The following is a 9,866-nucleotide window of genomic DNA, read 5'->3' on the forward strand; positions in this document are numbered from 1 at the left end:
GAGAGATTAATTATCCTAGCGACTCCAAATCTAAATTCAAACGCACGCCTAAGTCGAAATCACCATACGAAGCTGGTGGAATCATCAAAACACATTCCAAAGTCGTCTGCACAATCGTTAAACTACCGGTCAGCTCTTTTTCACTTAAGCTTTCTAAAACAAGAATTTTCTTCCAAATTGAATCCTGAATCATCCGAAAACCAAAACTCGACCACACACGCAAGTCATAATACAAAATACGAAGCTGCTCGAGACCTTATCATGCCGCTGAATGGGACACTAATTCTCAAAATGATAAGTCGGGTCGTTATATTCGTTAGGTTATTTAATCGAAAGAGGAATATCTTGGTGATTATCTTTTGCATTATTTGATTTGATTTAAATTAATTGATTCTCTTAAGTAATCGATAACGAGCTGTTATGATTGAATCAAGTTAGGATGATATTCGAGAGACGTTTCCTAAGGACCAATCCATTAATGCATACTTGCACACTTCACAGTGCTTATATTAGTTCACGCTCGTAAGAGTTAAGCTTTAATCAAGAGAAGTCATTGAACTACACGTTTGAAACTACATATCGAGTGAATTCGTTGAAGAATCATTATAGACATATTAGAGTGAGTTAAACTGAGTTAAATCCCAATTCAGTTATCTTGCACCTATCCTGTCAACCTTATTCCTCAGATAGATAAGAACCCACTCTGCGAATCTCCAATCCCTTGTTGTCAATTGTCAATTGTGTTATTTTAGTAGTTTTAAACTTAGTTCATAACCATTTAACTCAAGTGTTGATCTCCGAATAGCAATTAAACCTAGAAAATTACTAGAATATTATTTAAATCCAATCCATGTGGAGACGATATTAATACTTATCTTTGATTAGCGAGCATCAATTTTGTGTATGTTTTGCGCTCGTCAAATAGCCATTAAAAGTTAGTAAAAATATTATATTCAAAGTTATAAAAATTTTCAGTTATAAATACTAAAAATATATTCATTGATTGGTATAATTAAAGATGTATTAAAATATATATAAAGAATGAAGCTAGACATCAATTTGAATAATATTTTTGAGTTATCAAAATTATTTTTCTAACAAAAAACTACTTCTGTTTCTGTTTCTAGAATAAGGTATTTTTTTCTGCTTCTTGAAAAATTATATTTCTACTTCTAGTCCCCCCCCCCCCCCTCCCGAAAAAAAGCTTGGGACAAAGTACTTAAGTTGAGGAGGGGGTAGGGGAACACTTTTTTAAAAAGGAAAATAAATACTTTTAGCTTGGGGAGAAGCATGACCAACATGCTATAAGTCATTATCGTTATTGAGGAAATGGTTTTGAATTTGTTTATGAAACAATAAAAGAAGAAGAAGAGTATTGCAGAGAAAAGCAGAGAGAGAATTCTTATTGATATGTGATAAATTACAATGTGAATAGAAACCCTCCTATTTATAGGGAAAGAGTGACTTAGCCACCAAGTAATAATTCCTAGAATCTCTCTAAATATAGACATCACCATAATAAAATTTTTATTTATAACATTCCCTCTTGAATGTCTATCTACCAGATAATGTGCTCGTTAAAACCCAGTGGGAAAAAATTCTAGAGAAGGAAAAAGAGTACACATGATTAGAAATACGCCTTTTTGGTTGCCTCATTAAAAACCTTGCCAAGAAAAACCCGGTGGACAAAACCTTGTAAGGGAAAAAGAGGTAACGCGCATTAACTCCCTGATAAGAAGCATCAATTCACATCCTTGAGCCCTTCGCATTCCTAATCTTGTTGACTAGCTTCTTGAAGGTTGACGTCGGTAGAGATTTGACGAATAAAAATAGCCATATTAACTTCAATGAATATGTGTGCGCTTGAAAATCCTCGCTATCACATTATCATGCTTTTATAGAAAGATACAAATGTGCACAAATTGCACTTAGAATGTAGTACTTCATGACCAAGAATTCTATATACTTTAAGCAATTTAAATCCTTCAAGGATTGTCAATATAAGTTAAGTCATATATAATAAAATTTAATTAGATTGACATATCAAGTTTTCATGTCATGCTAGACAAATAAGATATCGAAAAAATGATTGCACATATCATTGGCTTTTATACTTCAAGTATTTGAACTGAAGGTCCAAAACTATATGTCTTTCGTATGAAACAAATTCTATTCGAATTGTGTTCTCTTTCATTTGGCCAATATTTTTATGTCTATATTTGACAGACTTAAGATCCTCATGCTATACTTAGCGCTATGATAATATCGCGACGAACATTTTATATCGATTCCAGCTTTATTTTCATAAAGACATGACATAGAGATCTCTCATTCATATTTTTTAGGTACCTAAATTCTCTCTTGAGATTTTATGAAGTTTTATGTCATGTGATCTTCTAGATCACTTGCCTCCTTTATTATGACCATTTGCTCATCTTCTTTATGAAGAAGTTTATTTGAAAACGATTTGTCTATATGCTTTAAGCGTACCATAGACTTTGTCATTCTAGGACTTAATATGAGCATTTGCAATGAGAATATAGTTACTTTCTTTGGGTCAGCAGATGCATCTGGCATGCTTTGCAATACTATTGCAAATGAATTATCTTTTTATGAACTTCAAGTTCATATTAATTTATTCGAGGATCGAGATTATAAAATAATAATTCATTCCATATAACTTTCTCTTCAACGGTTGTATCCTGTCTCCCCTCATGTTAGAAAACTAACTTGCTTCCCTCAACTTTGAAAATCCATCTTTGTGCGTTTGGTGTTAATCAAAATATACACCACACATCAATAATAAGTAAGATGGAATTTTTGGTTCCTGACCCCGAACCACTCGTGAGGTGAGAAAATAATATACTTTCGTATATAACGTATATCAAACTGATATACAAAACTTTGTTCTCAATAAGCAATAGTTTAGCTATTAAGTGGAGGCACTCAATAAATCATTTGTTAAACCAACTGTGATGTAAATCAACTTATCAAGATAAACTATGTTGAACAGATAATCTGGAAATTATGCTCTAAATCAATTATTGAGCAAGTTACCTCGCAAACGCCATGTTGCGGGTTAATAATAATCGCCCATGTAATCATTGTCACAACCTACTTTTTCCTACTACACCCCGAAAGAGGGTATAAGTAAAGGAGTTATTTCCAACTTGAAGTACAATCGAACGGGATTCATTTATCAAAAATTCAGAGTCTCCACTTGGGAGATTTATGGTGTCCCAAGTCACCGGTGTTAATCCCGAATCGAGGAAAAGAATGACTCTGTTATTATAGTCTGCGAACCAGAAATCCGGGTAAGGAATTCTGTTAACCCGAGAAGGTGTTAGGCATTCCCGAGTTTCGTGGTTCGAGCACGGTCGCTTTGATCCTATTGGCTTATTAAGTTATTTAATTACTGATTTTAGAACCTATGTGCTTTACTTCTTTCACCGCTTTTAATTGAGAAAATTATCTGGAAACGGGTTACGCGTACGTATAACCCCGTTTGGCGCGTCAAAAATCATGTCAACGCGAACGTGTCCACAATTAATAACGCTTTATTATTTATTAAGAAGATTTGGGCCGAAGTTGCGCGAACGCATACTCCGGTTTTTATTTTTAGAAGCGTAATTGTGTTACGCGACACGTATAACAAATCACACTAGTATTTTAAAACGGCCTAAAGGATATTCTAACGAAATATTAGTCATTTTTAATATCTAGGTTATAAGCTCATACGAGGGCCACGCGATTATCATTTTCATTTGGCATGGCGCACCTCGATTCATTCTAATAAGGCGTTTCTAAACTAAATCACGAGGGCCATACAATATGAATTATCTAATTATGGCTCCTCCTAATTATTAAAGACTAATCAACTAAGCGCTAAATGAACTTAGGAATTTTACTAAAAAACTAACCAAGGAGGACTTGCACAAAGAGGGATTAATTATTTAACCGGGGGGGGGGGGGGGGGGGGGCTTAGGCCAACTCGAACAGCTAACGAGCAAGCGAAGATCAACAAAGACGAAGTGAGTCCGAAGTCCATTTACAGGCGCCTTCAATTTTGGGATTAAGAGTGAGCCCTATACAAGGCTTGAAGCCTTTCACACATATGCCGTTCCAAGTCAGGCCCAAAAGAACCCAAGCAGAAGCTGAGTAGCCTTAACACAGACCATCGGGTCCTGAAGTCGAATCCATATACAATTGATGCTTTTATTTGCATTGCAGATCATGTATTTTTAAGAAACAAACCAACTAATGATAAAAGACCACGGTCTCGTTATCCTTAATGCCAATTTAATTTGTTCAAAATCGTATGCCTGTTAATTAAACCCCAAAACAAATCCCAAACTTAAACTAACGCTTTCAAAAGGGACAATCATTACCCCTTTTCTGTTTCCTCTACGAGATTTAGCATGACAATACAAATAACAATGCCTGAAGCCATGGGTGTTATATCAATTCCACAGCCCTTTCTAATATTAATCAAAAGCAAAGCATTCAAATTCATGCTTCAAATTCATTATGCTGACATGATATCTAATGAACAGAAGCATCAGTACATATGAAACACAAAACCAACTAACTTCTTTAGCAGTGTTAAGACAAACAACATCGCAGAATCACAGCAAAGAAGGATCAACAGGCATGAGCTACCACTTTATTTACATTTTTTAACTAGAATCCCCTTATTTGCGACATAATTTTCATCTTAAACATGCTCAATCAAAAGAGAGAATCACTGACTCAAAATAGAAAATTAAATAGAATAAACATGTAATGTAACATGACTCTTCATTGTTCTCCTTCAAAACATCACATAGCTCAGCCTTTTACATTTGAGATCAATAGACAAGTACCTGGAGAATGAAATGGACAAAGAAATGTGAGAGATCAGTAGAGTAGCAGCTGAGATGGATCAGCAATAGAACAGCCCAGAAACGATCAGGAAAACCCAAATTAAATCAAATTCGAAACCACACAATGTCAATAGAACCCCAGCAATCACAATCCACCCAAGGATGAACCCAAAATGCTGGAATACCAAACAGGTTCAGCTCATTTTAAACCTCAGCTTCAGGACTTATTTCAGGATGGAATTTTCAGGAAATTTTCAATGGAACAGTGAAATTTTTTTTTTTTTTTTTTTAGTTTTCAGCCGCCTCTGATGTTTTTCTTTGGATTTTCAGCTCTTCAATTCTTGCCTTGAAAGGCAAGAATGATATGCTTTTATAGGCCAAGCCATAGGGCAACCCTCAGATTTTATTTTGCCCTTAGGTCCCTGATTTTATGACTTGTTGGCCAGTCCTAGCTGAAATTTACTAGCAGACCCCTACTAGAAGTTTCTTGTTTCTGTTGCTAAAAGATTCCTTCATTAGTTTCCCCAAACTACCCTTTAGACCCCTGATATTTAACCCCCTTGAAATCAGACCAATACGGGTCAATTTGACCCAAAGCAAATCCCACAACTGGGCCTGGTATCCAGTTTGATTTCCTCATCCCCCTTTTGTGGACCTCTGATTTTCAAAGCCCAACCCAATTCATGAACGGACTGCCCCAAAAAATTAATGCCGAGTCCGAAACATTGAGCCCTTTCTTTTTTCCTTCTCTTTTTCCCGAAATCAAAGCATAAAATAGAGAGACAAAGAAGAATAACACATGCTTAACAAACAACTAATCTGAACTAATATGCTCAAAACAATTAACCAATAAAAAAGAACAGAAAATCAGACGAGATGAATCAGAGAAGAACAATACAAGAGCAAGGACTTAAGTACCTAAGAAAAAAGGATGGAAATGCTCGACAGAACCCCGACTTTCGATTTGAAGCGAAAAAGAGTGCCAGTCGATTTGTTCTTGCGAGAACAGATGTCTAGCACTCCTCTTAACCCAAAATCGACTTCTACATAATAGAAGGACTCCTTTAACGAAGAAAGAATGCTGAACAAACTCTATGGTTCCGTTTTTGTGATCTAAAATTGAGGAGAGATGGAGAGGATTTAGGAGGAAATAATTATGGTTGAGTATTTCAAAGGCTATGGGGATTATTGTGGTTGAAGCCTGGTGGGGATTTGATCCAGTGAGAATGGCGGATTAGGGTTTCCAGTTGTAGAAGGCGAAGTATAGAGACGTTTGGATGAATGAAGGATCTCTAAAATTTCGGACATTATTATGTAAAAAGGGGGGTCCTTAGCCGTTGGATTGGAATGAGATCAAGGGCTGGGATTCAACCAACATTAAACGTGGTCATTTGGTGTTACTGGGTGACCAGACCGGGTTAAAGAATGGGTTTGGGCTGGAGGGCGGGTTTCAAAGGGGGACGTGACTTGGGCTTAAAACATGAAATGATACTGGCCCAAAAATCTGATTCTAATCTAATTTCCCTTTCTTTTCAACTCAATTTTCCAAGAATTTTTTTTTCTTCTTTTTCCAAAAATTATATTAAAATCTAAATTAATTCCTAGAACCTAATTATCCTAAAAACACTAATTAAAACTAAATGATAATTATCAAATTAAAAGGTGCAAAATAACTATTTTTGTGATTTTTCCCATTTTTACAAAATAACTAACTACTAAGTAATTCTTAAAAATGCAAAGTTAACTCCTAAATGCACATGCAACATATTTTTTTTGTATTTTCCGTTAATAAAATAAACATGCACAAACAAATACAAACAATTGACAGAAAATGCCACGAAAATACAAAAATTGCAAAAATAATGAAAAGAAATTATTTTGTTTGAAATTATGGGAGTAATTCATATAGGGCAAAAATCACGTGCTCACAACCATCTCATTGATGCATCTTATGTGGTATACATGGCAGGTGAATGAGCCTATATTCACCTTTGATATTTCCAGCATTCATGGGATTCAATCCCAATTTTAGTTGGTCTATTAATTAATAAGAACAAGCAACGTAAGAGAATTCGTAAAGAACTTTCTAGTTCTTTAAATATTTACCCATATGAACTCTCTTTTATTTTTGCACATCATACTTTAATTGATATGGCTAAACTAGTTATGCGAACTAGATAAATTATCACTATTGATAAAGTTCAGGTCTACACCATGACGTGTGCAATTCTCAATAAACTCCAATTTATTATGATATAGGTTTTTATATCATTAAACATCTACTTTATTGTGGTATTCTTTTATTTGTGTAGGACAAACTGAAGAATAAAGCGGGTAACTTTTCACATACTTATTACCCCGTTACAAGTTGTAGTAATAGAAGATATTAAATTTTTCCTTTTGTTTATAGTCTCAATATAACCAACCGCTTTCGCGAATACTTTAGAAACTAAATAAGTTTCTTTGAGACTTACTACAACACAATATCTTATTGATAGTCAATTTTATTTCTCCAAAATAGTGATAATTGGCTCTTCCAGAGCTCTCAATTAATTTTGTACTACCATATATTCATCAACACCCATATGGTCATATATCTCTTTCAAAGAGAAAGTTATACCATTATGTTCATGGTCAAAATCATTATAGGCAAGATATGTTGCTTTTATTACTTTTGCCTGTAATAATCACATTGCCATAATATTTTGGCACAATCACAATAGTTATGTGATAAATGATCATTCATGCCATAACAATGGAATTATTTTCTTAATTCATCTCAAACCTCCTTCTAGAGGTGAGTGTGGCATATTCACTACCACTAGCACATTCATATTCTTCCAATAATGAATATGTATTCATAAATCACATGTTGTCACATTCACATCATCTATATGTACTTTACAAAATCTCATGTCAAATCAATGACAAATACTTTCACAAAGTGAGGGATTATTTTGAGAATCCTTATTGTTCTCATTACCACAATGATGACGATTATAATGTCGTCTATTGCCACGTCCACATTCATTGATACATTCATAGTAATAATTTGTCTTCTTTCAGACTTATAACATATTGCTATCACATTCTCTTAAGGGAATGAGAATGAAGCAAATTCAATGGGACGGGTTTTCACGTCTTGTGCTCACGATCATACATGACTTTAATCATGGCAAGACATAGAAATGTTACCACTTCACGTGGTTATAATTTCTTACAAACTCTATTAGATTTATAATCAAAATTTATTGTCTTTGCTTGTATTTAAAATCAAATCATAGAATAACAGAGGAAAATAAGATAAAATACATACCTTAAATCCAGAATTTAATCATGAAGGAAGTTCATGGAACAATTGACAATCATTATGCTCAATCCCAAAGCTTCTACTCAATTGGTTAGAGTCTCGTGCTGATAACGTGTTATGAAACAATAAAAGAAGAAGAAGAGTATTGCAGAGAAAAGTAGAGAGAGAATTCTTATTGATACGTGATAAATTACAATGGAATAGAACCCTCTATTTATAGGGAAAGAGTGACTTAGCCACCAAGTAATAATCCCTAGAATCTCTCTAAATATAGATATTCACCATAAATAAAATTTTATTTATAAGAGAATTCACTTTTTTACGGTGAGAATATTAATATTACTATTACTTTTGGATCATTCATAACTGTTTGGATGGATTTCAATATTTCGTGAAGAAATGATCCTATTTTTCCGTCTACTTTTACCTTTCTAAGTACAATTTGCTAATAACAAGTATGAATTGCTCTCAAAATATAATTCTAAATGGTAAAATTACATACAAATACAATGTTTCATATAGTTGAGGGGTACTTTCGACCCTTTTCCTGTTGCAAATCCAAAAGGGAGATTAGTGTTGGTCTATAAGATTTTCCTCATAAAAAAAAAAGGAACCTTGTTCAATGTTTTCTTCTCTTTGAATTAAATTTGTGGAGCAAAAAGACAAACTTTATGAATTACGTATTCTACATATTTTCTCTTCTTTTTGTACGATCCGTACTACATATTTTCTCTCCTTTTGTACGATCCAAACACGAAACAGAAAACTTTCAAAAAAGATGCTCAACAAAAGAAATCTTATTCCTGATATGATGTAATTGATGGTATTGCAACTTAAACTTATTTAAAGTGCAACTAATATTAAAACTAGAATGTTACTTAAATTATACTACTTTCTTGGTTTCCTCTTCTTTCTTTTCTCTTGAAGAATTAAGAAGCCAAAAATTGACTCCTTAATTGAACATTCGAGGACCTTCTTTGCGATTCGAGAAATGCAACTATTGGAGGGCAGTTTAGTAAATCAGCTTTGACTAATAAACTTGGTGGTTGGCCGTCCACTAAAGCCGCATAATAGCATATTTGATCAAACTTTTAAAATTAATTTATTTTTGATGAGAAGTATTTCGTATTTGATTAATTAATTTAAAATATAATTTAGAATAATAATTAGTATTTGGTTAAATTTTAAAGATATTTTTTCCAAAAATGCTTTTTAAAAAAAATTGGTACGAATCTATTTTTTCTATTTTTTAAATATTGTTTCTGCTTCTATTCAAGAGTACTTTTTCCTTCAGTACTTTTAACTTCAAGAAAAAAATACTTTTGATAAAAGAAAAAGTACTTTTAGCCGACAAAAATTGGCCAAACATGCCATAGAAGTCTTGGAAAGTGGTTTTGTATAGGCCTCATGGTGTTTCTGTTTATTTACTACTCGTATTGACTTATGGATAAGCAATAGTGCGGTCTTTAATTAGAATTGCATTCACCAATCTGCTTTCAACTGCCTAATGTTTCCAATCAAGTGGGTCCCGAACTAAGATGAGCACAAAAGGTTCAGTATCACATGAGTCTTCGTACATGAACCCATGAATTTCACAAAAGTAGTACTTACAATATGTGATCAATTTATCTTGGGTACACCTATTAAAATACTAAATTTTAGATAAAAATAATTAATATAATTAGACTACCTTT

The sequence above is a fragment of the Nicotiana attenuata genome, unplaced genomic scaffold (genome assembly GCF_001879085.1).
Source record: "Nicotiana attenuata strain UT unplaced genomic scaffold, NIATTr2, whole genome shotgun sequence".
NCBI classification, from domain to species: Eukaryota; Viridiplantae; Streptophyta; class Magnoliopsida; order Solanales; family Solanaceae; genus Nicotiana; species Nicotiana attenuata.